The sequence below is a fragment of the Narcine bancroftii genome, chromosome 10 (genome assembly GCF_036971445.1).
Source record: "Narcine bancroftii isolate sNarBan1 chromosome 10, sNarBan1.hap1, whole genome shotgun sequence".
Taxonomy (NCBI): Eukaryota; Metazoa; Chordata; class Chondrichthyes; order Torpediniformes; family Narcinidae; genus Narcine; species Narcine bancroftii.
The window spans coordinates 97,582,487-97,595,331 of record NC_091478.1 but is presented as its reverse complement, the minus strand read 5'-3'; positions in this window follow the sequence as shown (position 1 = coordinate 97,595,331).

Here is a 12,845-nt window from a genome sequence, read left to right as displayed (position 1 = left end):
CTTCTCCTTCCATCAACTTAGGTAATGTTTGTCCCTGGTAGGTTTTCACTAGCCCTTCTTGAATCCATGAGGTATCTGCCTGATGGAGCATTTTCTATCCTGATGTCTTGCTGTTTTTTCCTTAATGATGACTTCAAACATTCTCTTGACTACAATCATTAAAGTTAACTGGTCAATAGTTACCTGTCCTTGACTCGGATTCTTTGTTGAACACACACACTGCCTTCCTATCCAGAGGGGCATGCTCAGAGTCCAGAGAATTTTGGTCGATTACTAGAAAAGCTTTGGCAATAACCATTTCCCTTATTCCCTCAGAACTAGGGGCGTTATCTACAGTACCTTTCACCCAATTAGTTTGCCCAGCTGTTCTATTTTTAATTATTACAATGGTGATAGTGGATATGCATCAGGCAAAGTGATTTAAGTTACCGTATATACTCGTGTAAAAGTTGAGTTTTCAGGATCATTTTTTAATGTTAAATTTATGGCGTCAACTATTACGCGGATACTGCGTTTAGGGCTGTAATTCACATTAGAATCCACAGTACCACATCAGTAGCAGATCTCTCAACCTGTAAAAAACAAAAAGACTATGAATTGAAGTAATAAAACCTGCATCAAAACACACGTCCTACCATGGGGAGGGTCAAACTGTGGTAAGTATCTGCGTCGCTAGAGGTGTTGGAAGCTCTGATAGGTGGGCTGTCAGGGTCAAATGGGTGGAGTTGAGGAGCGGGAAAGGTGTGACCACATTGATAGGGTTGGATTACAGTCTGCCCAATAGTCAGAGAGAATTGGAGAAGAAAATCTGTTGAGAGATAGCAGATCTAAGAAGTAGGAAGTTATCATTGAGCATTGGGACTGTTACTGAATCTTATAACACAAAGAAATTGAACAAACACGTGCAATTAACTCACCCTAACCCTAACCCTAACTATGGACCATTCATGGCTTAGTGGAATACCTAATAATGTTAATTAACACATTTTGACAAGCTTTTTCAGAAGCAAAGATTTCACCTCTATTCAACTAATTAATGTAATAAGATGTGCATGCTACTACAGTCATGCTGTGAATATAATTGATTTATTCTTTGTAAAATAAAGAATATCCTTTGAAATATTTCTCTGAACATTCAGAACATATCTAATCGTTCATCACATAAAATGAATGCTGGAAGCACTCAGCAGGTCAGGCAGCATCCGTGGAGAGAGAACCTCAGCTAACATTAGGATGGCACGGTTGGTAGTGGTTACCGCAACATATTTACAGTGCCAGCAATTAGGACTGGAGTTCGAATCTCATGTTGTCTGTGAGGAGTTTGTACATTCTCCTTGTGTCTGCCTGGGTTTTCCCCTGGGGCTCTGGTTTCCTCCCACATTTGAAACGTACGAGAAAGGTAGGTTATTTGTGTGTAATTTGGGTGGCAGGACTTGTGGGTCAAAATGACCTGATACCGTGCTGTATGTCTGTAGATCTCTATGCCGAACATTTGAGGTTAATGACCCTTTAGCAGAATGGGGAAGGGGATAAACAAGTTTTCATTTGGAGAAAGGGTTGGGAATGTATAAGACTAAGCAAGGACCTTTGAAGGGTGAAGCCAGCGTGGCTGAGATAATACTACAGTCCAAGAAAGGTATCTGGTTGAGAGATTCACAAGAGGGTTAGAAAATAAACAAATGGCCACTGAAGCCAGTGATCCATAGGTCATAACTGTGATGAGGAGACTTGGGAGATGCTAATGCTGGGCTCTAGGACACAGAGGGGCCCTCTGAGCAACCAGAAATTCACTTTTCATGCTTAATTCAGAAATGACTGAAGAATCTAAAAATTGGGGGAAGAATCCTACAGTGCCATCCATGTGAGGGAGAGGGAAAGAGAGAGAGGAGGAAGAAGGGGCGGGAGCAAGAAAGAAAGATTGAGAGACAAGGAAGAGAGAGAAAGGGACAGGGAGGGAGGGAGAAAAAGAGGAGGGAAGGAAAGAGAGGGTGAGACAGGTGAGGAAGGAATAGAAAGAAAGAGAGAGGAAGGGAGAGGAAGAAAGCAACAGAGGGAAGGAAGAGGAGAAAGAGGAGTCTGGGAGGGAAATGGGAAGGGGATAAAGAAAGAGAGAGAAAGTAGGCTTTTTCAGGAGTAAATCTGCCTGTACACTCCTCAATTTCTTTTGGCCATGCAGTGTGTATAACAAGACCTCAGTGAGAGATCCTCACTGGGTCCTGACACAGTCCAGTATTTACTTTTCGGCATATGGACCCAATGCAGGGACTAGGATGATCCCAGAATGGCGACTTGAACAGCCTGGACAAGTTTGGCTGAAGGACCTGTTCTCTACTGCACAACTCTTTCCCACTATGAGAAGAATCAACTTGAAACTTGGAGCGGAGGCAAATTTCGATGGTACTTGCACACTGAAGTTGCAAAAATAATTTTCGTTAGATGAGAAGCTGCTTTACTGAAGTCCTGCGTTTTTGTCGTCTAGTCTGCCCAAGTAACGATGCAAACAATTCAGTAATAACACCTCTCAGTTGAATACCAAGCAACTTGGTAAAATTGAAAGGTGAAAACATTATTTTAGTCCTGTGATATTTATACCATATCTATTAACTAAGCATTTTTTTTAAGAGCTGTTACAGTTTAGAGAGCCCACTTTTCCCCTCAGGAACCATTGATTCAGCCAACTCAAACTGTGAGCACTGGTAGACTCTGCTTGTGTAAGGGTTGCCAAACCTTGCATACTCAAAAGCAAATAAGAGTCCAGGCTCAGGAACAGCTGCTACCCTTCCACCATCAGACTCCTTGATGACAAACTGAATCAGGGACTCATTTAAAGTCTTTTACTTTTGCACTTTATTGATTTTCTTTCCCTCCGTATTGCACAGTCAGTTTGTTTACATTTGTTCTCAGATTACAGTTCTTTATTTGTGTTCCTTGAGTATTGTTTGCACTTCCAATGCCTCGCCCGCAGGAAAAAGAAAGTCAAGGTTGTATGTGATGGCATGTACGTACTCTGAAGATATATCTAAAACATCAATCTGCTGGAGGAACTCAGAATTTCGAGCAGCGTAAGTGGCAGAAATATTTGATCAACATTGCAAGCCAGGACACACCATCAAGGCGAAGTGTGTGGAGGAGAGAGAGCTGGTATAATGAGGTCAGGGTACAAGAGGTAGGACAAGAGCCAGTGAGGGATTGATGCATCAGGGAGAGGTGAAGGGCTGAAACAGTTGATTCATGTTAATGAAAAGTGGGGATAATGTTCAATGCTGGTCCATTTTAAATTGGCAAATTGCCAGCATTCTACAGAGAAAGGCCAGGTGTCCGTGGTGTTTATGTGGCTGTGCTCCGAGCTCCTGAAGTCATGTGTGGAATTTGGACTTACTCCTGTCCATCAGTCTTCTCTTCTTGCCTGTGGACATGGAGCCAGAGAGTTCTACTGCACAGTAACAAACCCTTCTGTCCAACTGGTCAATGTCAATGGCTGCCTACCTGAGCTGGTCACATTTATCAATGTTTGGATTATATCTCTCCAAACCTTTCCCCTATACTTGTACCAGTCTAAATGTTTATTAAACATTATAATTGTACCTTCCTGCACCAGATCTTCTGACAGTTTATTCCATATTCCCACCATCTGTGTGTGAAAAGGGTGATCTTTTAAATCTTTCCTCCTCACCTTAAATTTTTCCCCTCAGGATTTAAACTCCCTTTTCACGTGAGAAAGACTGTGACATTTACACAGGGCTGGTCCTTACCTTATGACCTACAACAGAGGCTGGTCTTGTTGGATGTTTATTAGCAATAGCCATAATCTACCATCAATAATTCAGAAAGGGCTGAGCAGTGAAACAATCAGGCTTTTAATAGCTAAAGACTGGAACACTAACAAACAACCATCCACCTCCTTGACTGATCAGAGCAAAGGTGAAAGGGTGGCTTGCAAGGGGCTATGGGTAGGATCGGTCTCGGGAGGCATGTCCAGTCAGAAGCCATAACAGTGGTTTACTACAAGCCAGATGATTCAGCTCCAGCCATTCATTTCAGTGAAGTCACCAGCTTTTCACCAAAGAGTGAATTAAAGTGACTTTTGTTTTCCTTCATTTTATTTTCCCAAGAAAAATAAAGTAGCCATTTGGTGTCTTGCTTCGAAGCAGCCTCAAGGAATATTCTAGTGGATCCCACTCCTTTGCAACTCTCTCTTAGATTCCCACTAACCCTCTCTATTTTTACGGTCATCCAAACACAGTGCAGTAGGTAAACCACCCAGCACATTTTTGGGATGAGCAAGAAGACCAGAGTACCTGAGGGGAGGAGTGGGGAGGACACCCATGGGAGAAAGTGCAAACTCCACACAGCAAGTCCCCTGCTTCATTACTATGTGAACTCTTTAATTATTTTAACTCATATTAACGATTTCATGTGTTTAAATGGATGTTCCATAATTGAATTAATTAAAGTTCAAAGTTCAGATTTATTGTCAGGGTACATATGTGATATCACATACAACCTTGAGATTATTTTACCTATGAGGCGAGGTAGAATTATCTCTTAAAGGTAGTGCAAAAATCACTGCACACAAGAACAGATGCATCAGAGAGAATTGGAAAGAAACTGTCTATGCAATGCAGAAGAAAAAAATAAATACAGTATTCAGTAATGTGCAAAGTGAGAGTCCTTAAATGAGTCCTTGATTGTGTTTGTGGTTGAGGAGTCTGATGGAAGAGGGGGAGCAGCTGTTCCTGAACCTGGTGATGCAAGTCTTGTGGCAGCAGTGAGATCAGAGCTAGTGCTGGGTGGTGTGGATCCTCAATGATTGCTGCTGCTCTCCATCCACAGCGTTCCTCGTAGATCCTCTTGATGGTTGGGACAGTTTTGCCTGTGATGTTCACTATTTTTTCAGAGCTTTACACTCAGGGGTATCGGTGTCCCCATTAATTATTAATGTTATATCATTAACTTTTGAAATTGTCAAATGTCACTGACTCCAGAAAATTCCCACTCGATGTCTGTTTGGGGCCTTAGGTTCTGCCACCTTATCGCCCTGCCTCTAAGCATTTTGGGAGGATTCACAGTGGCAGGAAACTGGAAGGACATGGTGAGGAAATGCAGCATGGAGGGTCGCCGTGTATTCTGGCCCAGTCAAGTTTGGCCCATGACCATTAATTTGCTAATCCTGACTCTCTTTCACCCCTCTGTGACTGCAACAATTTCATATTCCTCTTTACTGATCAACTTTCTAGTTTTATCCTTCAATGGTATACACTTCGTGGGTTGGTTAAACCAGTCTATCAATGGAAGTTGGTGCAGAAATTCTGGTTTCTTTTCAAGGAATAAAATCTGTTGATGCATTACAGAGAAAAGTATTCTTCCCCTGGTTAATGAAGAAGTATTATTTCCCCCTAAATGTTTTAGCATGAGGGACATTATGAGTACAGTCATGCACATCATTTCCTGAGCAATTTTATACAATGATGCTCAGGATAATGGCCAACCCTTGATTCATTTCTGTAAAAAAAAATTAAATGGCCTTGAAATAAACAAACTCCAAAATTAGGGTGGATAAATTAAAAGTAATGAAAAACAGCATGAATTTTTCTTTAGATAATTTGACTCATTCTACTTCAAGGCCAGCCAGGTTTTAGTAAAATTGTTTCTAAGATCCAACTGAAATAATTTGTGGTTTAAGTCTGAAGAAAACCAACGGGAATGACTTTCCACAAAAAATGTTTCCTGAGAATCCGAAAGGTATGCTATGTCACAAAGGAGAGGCAACATCTTGTGAGAAATGGTTGCATTGGTGCCACAATGGGGGCACAGTGGTGCAGCAGGAGGTGCCGTTGCTTCACGTCTCCAGAGGCCTGAGTTCAATCCTGAACATCGGTGCTGGGTATGTGGCATTTGCACTGTGACCACTGTGATTTCCCAAGAATTAATTTTATTGGCATGCAACAAAGACAGTGTAATGTTACACGAAATTTGTTTTCATCTGCCATAAGTCAGACTGATTCGCCATCAACAGAAATTCGCCTGAAGTACCTCTTGCAGTCTGAGAAAGAGAAGCAAAAGAGAGCCCGCTCAGTCATTGTGTCTCCAGCACTCCTGCAGAGCCTACAGCCATACAGAGTCCAGTCCAAACCATCAGCAGCCCAAGCTCCAGATCCAAACCTCCGACACGATCAGGAATCCTTCAGTGCCTTCGGCACACTCTTGAATCCCAGTTCCAATACCTGGTACCCCAGTCTTGAGCCAGTCTCCAGCAGTCCACAGCCCAGTGTGAATCCCTCAACTGCAGTTGCCAGCAGCCCACAGTCTGCATGAGTTCCTCACCTCGAGTCACCAACAGCCCACAGCCTGTGTGCTCTTAATCCTCACAGCCCCTCACTGGTCCACCACCGTCGTCAGTGTCCCATGGGTCATCTCCACTGCTTCTCCTCCTCAAAAGGGAGATAGACTCCTTCACCAGTCCTCTGCTTCCCAGAGTCTGTCACCCCTCGTGCCTGTTGTTGATCATAGGTGCTGCCACCTTGGGTGCAGATCCCTGCAATTTCAGTATTTTTAAATAAGACCACCATCGACACCATTCACAGCTCTTTTAAGCCTGTACAGAGCTGACAGTAGTTGGACCCTACGGGAGCAATGTGGCTCCGCTCCCCACTCTCTGTGGGTCCAAACCAGCCGCAGCGCTGCCGTCACTGCAGCTCCGGCTGAGCCGCCATTTTCCCCAATTTCCTCCACATGCCCCGATTTCCTCCAAAATCTCAAAGTCGATCGACCACTTCGGTGATAGGGTGGGAAGGGAGGAGGGAGTAGTTCATGGGAAATATTGGGAGAATAAGTTAGGATAGCATATATGTAAAAGTGGGTTTGTACAGACCCGATGGGCTGAAGGGCCTGATTCTGTGCTGTATGACTCACTCTTTCTCTGACTTAATTTCTTTTGTTTTTGTTTCTTGTCACGTGTTCTGACACACATTGTTTTGCATGCTATCTAGGCAGGTCAACCCATACTATAATACAGCAGGTGGCGCAATAATGAAACAAAGGGTAGGGCTACATTGATAGAGAGCAGAATATTGATTGAAGTACAATGCAAGGGCATTGGCATTGAATTGAGAGGTTTGCGTTTTCAAACTCGTGCATCTCCTTGCCAGTGGAGGGAGGGAGAAGAGAGTGTGACCAGCGTAGGGTTAGGGTGGTTTTCCGGAGACAGTGGGAGGTGAAGGCAGCGGAGGTTTGTTTATGTGATCGCCTGAGGTGCATCAGGCTGTAACACATCTGAACAGGATGCTTTCCATTGTGCGTCTACAAAAGCTGAATTTCCTGAGGCTTCTGAGAAAGTAGAGTTGTTGATTCAGTTTCTTGGTAATGCCATTGATGTAGTTGCAATGGGGCAGATTGTTGGTGGCATTTATTCCTCAGAACGTGAGGTTCTCCTCTATCTCTTCCACTATAGCATTAATATACTCAATGATGCACACTCTCCTCCCTTTCCTGAAGTCAGTGACCAGCTCTTTCATTTTTCTGACATTGAGAGAAAGGAGTGAAACATTTGAGGTCACAGAAAGGCTGTAAATGCCGCATGAGAAAATCAAGCTGGTTCTGACCCATTTGGAGAGGAGGAATTCCCATTTGTAGGTAGTGGTATTCACCAAAAATGAAACAAACGCCACTGGGTACCTGCACACATCCTGGACTGTTCCGTACACAGTTGGAGTTGACGATGGAGGAGAGGTGCGGAAGGACTGTGGTGCAATCATTGTTGGGACTTTTCCAAACTGTGTTACTCTGAACAGCTCTCCCATACCCGGCTCGCTAAGAATCAATTACAATTCAGTATGTTTTCAGAACTAAAAGAAACTTCAATGTAAATGCCATTAATTACAACTAAAACATTTTCTATTGGGTGACAGGCTTTGAGGTGAGAAAGATTAATTCAATGAGGGCCATGAAGATGGAGTACAAAGACCACTTAAATCCGACACGTGTCTCTGTTCTCTAATTATTTTCTAAAATGTTGGCAAGAAATTCAAGGTGGCTCTGATTCATCAGACGCAGCCAAAAAGGAAATTAGAAACCAATTTACATTGATTAATATGTAATAAAAGGAAGATTGGCAAATGTATTCTTCATTTAATTGGAAATAACAGAATTGTAATTGCTTTAGCTTTGAATAAGTTTATCCTAATGCAATTCCATCAATTAATACTAAGGACTGAAAGCCGTATTTCCCAAGAACATGGGTCTCTCCTATCCTAAGTGAAGCGTGTCTGTCCTCAGTACACTAAGGACTTCTTTCTTACAGATGGCCCTGATTATTCTCTGGTGTCCTTGAGAAGATGGCAGCATCTGCCCAGTTTTAGCTTTGGAGGTGACTTAGGGAATGTGCTTTTAATTTTAATTTAATTTTAATGATACAGCACAGTTGCAGGGCCCTTCCGGCCCATGAAACCCATGATGTCCCAATTGCACACAATTAACCAGCCAGCCCCATTACGTTTTGAAGGGAGGGAGGAAACTGGAGCAGCCAGAGGAAACCCATAAAGACATGGGGAGAACATACAAACTCCTTACAGATGATGATGAATTTGAACCAGGGTCGCTGGTGCTGTAATAGTTTTGGCTAAACGCTATGCTAACCTTTTCACCCTGTTGGCATGTCTCCTGGTTTTGTGGAGAAGGTGAAAGATGAGGAAAGAAGCTGCTTGCAGCTGCCTGCATGAAGCTGGAATCTGTCCAGGGACTGGGTGGACGGCAGTTCAACTGAATCAAGTGGACTCCAATTGAACATACAGGCAGCTGTTTAACTCATCACATTGACTTGCCCGAATAGCATGTAGAATGAAGCGTTTCACTGTATCTCAGTGCATGTAACAATAAACAATTTAATTCAATCAAATTCGCATCAATTCATGTTCATTCTGGAGCAATAACATCCTCTCTGACTGACACAATTTCTATGAATAAGCATACATTTTATGATCCCTGGTCCCCACTGTTTCATCTTCACTGTGTTGCCCAGCCTCCCCCCATCAGCAAGGCCGTATTGCCCTTTGCTTCTTCCTGGAACAAGGTTCTGACCAGTTTTCTGACACCAATGTCCCCATCTGTCTGGCAGAACTCGTTCTTACGCACAATGGCCAGTTAAGGCACCTCTCATCAAAAGGTAAGACTTCCCAATCTGGACCCTTGATGGACTGTGAGCCCTGAGACTGCAACAGATGTCATAGTTGGTGTCATAACTGGTGAAGAGGAATCTTCTGACAAATTCCTGAGATGCCTTCGAGAGGTCATGGCCACAATGACTTAAATAGCACTTCGGATCATGCCATTGTCTCCACTGGACCATCCTTCCACTGCCTGCTCTAGAGCCTAGTTTTCAGCAAAAAGGGCTGGAAGAGTGACAGTCAGCGGGATGATGGTCCAGTGGAGACAATGGTATGACCTGAGAGGCTTCTTGCATGCCTGTCATCACCTGACTTGTTGAAAATCCCTGGATTTTCCCATTTGTTTCTTTTAAATAATTTCAGATTCCCAACACTCAATGTCTTTCGATTTTGTTTTGCTGCATTTCATCGCTGATCGAGGGGAAGGTGAAAGATGATGGAAACACTCTGCAGGTCTGGCAATGTCTGCAGAGAGAGAAACAGAACACAAAAGTGGAGACACACAGGTGGAACCTGGAGCAAAAATACCATCCACTGGAGGAACCGAACAGATCAAGAAGCATCAGTGGGAGAGAAGAATAGTCATTGTTTTGGGTCAGAATCCTTCATTGAGATTCTCGACCATTCATTGACCATTCTTTTTCTTCCACTGATGCTGCCCGATCAGCTGAGCTCCAAAGGACAAAAGGATGAGCACTTGAATTACCAGAGTACAGAGTAAGTGCTTGTAAATGAAAGGGCTCTAGTTTTAATACATCCATGTGCCTGTGGAAGTCTTTTGAATTTTCCTATTAAACCAGTATCAACCACCACCCCCCACAATGCATTCCAAGCACCCACCACTCTCTCTGATGGTACCTTATGAAGTCTTATAAAATGAGTACCATAGATCAGGTGAATAATCATAGACTTTTCCCCCTAAAGTTTGTGAATCAAAAAGTGATTAGACAAAAGACTCAAAAGAACACTGATCTTTGCCTTCTTGACACAGAGAATGGTGGGTATACGGAACGAGCTTCCAGAGGAAGAGGTAGATGAGGTGATAATTGTACCATTCCAAAGGCATCTGACAGGTACCTGGATGGGAAATATTTATTACATTTATATTTAAATTTAGACATACACTATGGTAACAGGCCCTTCTGGCCGAAGAGCCTGTACCACCCAAATTCACCCCATGAACCTACAACCCCAATGCAGTTGTGGAATGCCCGGAGGAAGCCCACACAGACACAGGGAAAATGTACAAAATCCTTACTGACAGCGCTGGATTCGAACCAGGGTCGCTGTCTCAGTAATCACGTTCAGATAATGGTTTGGAGGGATATGGGCTGAATGCAGACAAGTGGAACTAGCTTAGCCAGCATGTATAAACGCAACAATGGTGGAGAAAAGGTACAGGTCATGCAGTGTCCATAGAGGTAAGGTTAAGTTTCTGTGCTGTATATATATATATATATATATATATATATAACTCTGGAATCTGGGTACTTGATGACATTCAGTGTTTAATGTCTATCAGATTAAACAACTCAAGACAACAGCTCTTTATTGTGTGGCTCAGCGTCAATTGCCTTCTGATATTTCAGAAGCTTGGGGCCCTATATAAAAACAACAAATACACAAAATTGCTGGAGAAACTCAGCAGGTCCAGGGGCATCCTACGCCTTCTATGGACGGCTACAGGACCTGCTGAGTTTCTCCAGCAATTTTGTGCATTTACTACAATCACAGCATTCTCAGACTTTCTTGTTTCATATATAATTGCAACCTTTTTTTTTATAATTTAACAGATGGAGAGAAGGCTACTTTGGGAAGAAAGTTACAGAGAACGCCAGAGGCAAGTACAACGACTGAAAAGTGGAGAAGCAGTTAAACTTTGCAACTTAAATTGTGTTCCATATATTGTTATTTCAGCATTGCTGTCTCCAGCTCTAATCAGAACGGTGGCACTCAGTGGGAGCTAACAGTGGGAGACCAACAGACAGCGAAAGGTTTAATCAAAAATAAATGTGCATCTTTTCATTTCTTTTACATTCAGAACCTCGTCAATACAAATGACATTACCTCCAAGCACTGCAGATCATTTGTGCTCTAACAGATACCCTAGGGTTCACATTATCAACTCTCACATTCTCCCCACACACAATACAAAAAAAAATCCAACTGCAATTCATAAGGAACATTAGAATAAAAAGCCTCCTTTGGCATGTAAATATTTTGAGAGCAGTGTTTCCCAGTGGACCTTATTGGTGCTGTTCTGTGGATGTTAGGTGTGACAAAAAAAAAGTTATTTCTCTTCTGTTATGAGCCTGAAAGATGTGGGTTCAAGTCGCTCTTCTTTTCTTTTGAAAATATTTTTATTGTCTTGAACATAATAATATCATATACATGTTGCATTAATATTAACAGAAAGAAAATATCATAATATATAACTGGTAAAAATGCACTAATTAACAATTTCCAATTTTCATTATTAATTATTGTTTAATATTGTAAATTGAAAAAAAATCACATGAATTACATTCCAAGCATTCTGCTCATATCTTAATATCAAATAATATTTTAGTCTAGGACCATCATATATCTTCTTCTGGCTATCCATCCCATAGTTCCTTTCAGATAGTTTGTGGGGTTTGGTATAAAGATACCCCACTCCTCAGAAAAGAACAGCATGTTAGATGAGTAGACCCACTCTCTCAATATTCCTTCCCAGAACCAGTGGCACAGTGAATGGGGGAGGTTCTGTTGCAGTGAATGGCCAAACCAAGATTCGATGCCCTTCCCACGCTTCACGGCACGTGTTTGCTCGATGGCCGTTGACCCTATAAGAGGGTTCATCTGCCCTTTGACAGGAACTTGTTTTTTATCCTGCTCGGTGTCTAGCCACCTTCCTCACCAGGCAAGCCTGATGGGGGAGCCAGTTTAGTCACCAACATATAAATATCATATATAAACCCTGATTAATAAACATTAAAAAAAACAAGAAAAAGAAAAAAAACACTAAACTAATACTAATTTAACCCCTCCCTCGAAACAAGGTTACTTACAAAAACAAACAAAAAGAAAAGAAAGAGTTGACAAAACTAGATCGAATTGCTACCTCCAGAAGCTGGTCGGAGCAGCCAAACTATTATAATATTCTCTGAATGGACCCCATATCTTTTCAAACTGGATCATTTTATCTTTAATATTATATCCAATTTTTTTTTCCCAAACTTAAACCTGCTATTACATCATGTCGCCACTGCCCATGCGTCGGTGGAAGTTCATCTTTCCACTTCATTAAAACCCCTCATCTGGCTATCAGCATACTAAAAGCTAAAACCTTCTCTTGAGATGCTGACAAGGATATCGTCTGGTCGCAAATAAAGCCAAACAAGCCAATTAAAGGGCATGGATCTATTTTAGTCTTAAAAATCGTTGGTTGAAAAATGTTCTCCCAGAATTTTCCTAATTTGGGACATTTCCAAAACATGTGAATTAATGAGGCTTCTAAAATTTTACACCTTTCACACAATGGATCAAGATCTGGATAAAAACTAGATAATTTAATTTGGACATATGTATTTGTGTACAGCTTTAATTTGTAATAAACAATGTCTAGCACAAAATGACAAATCATTAAGCCAGCTAAGAGTGGAATGCCAGTCCTCAACTGATTGCAATAGCTTTTCCCTGGCG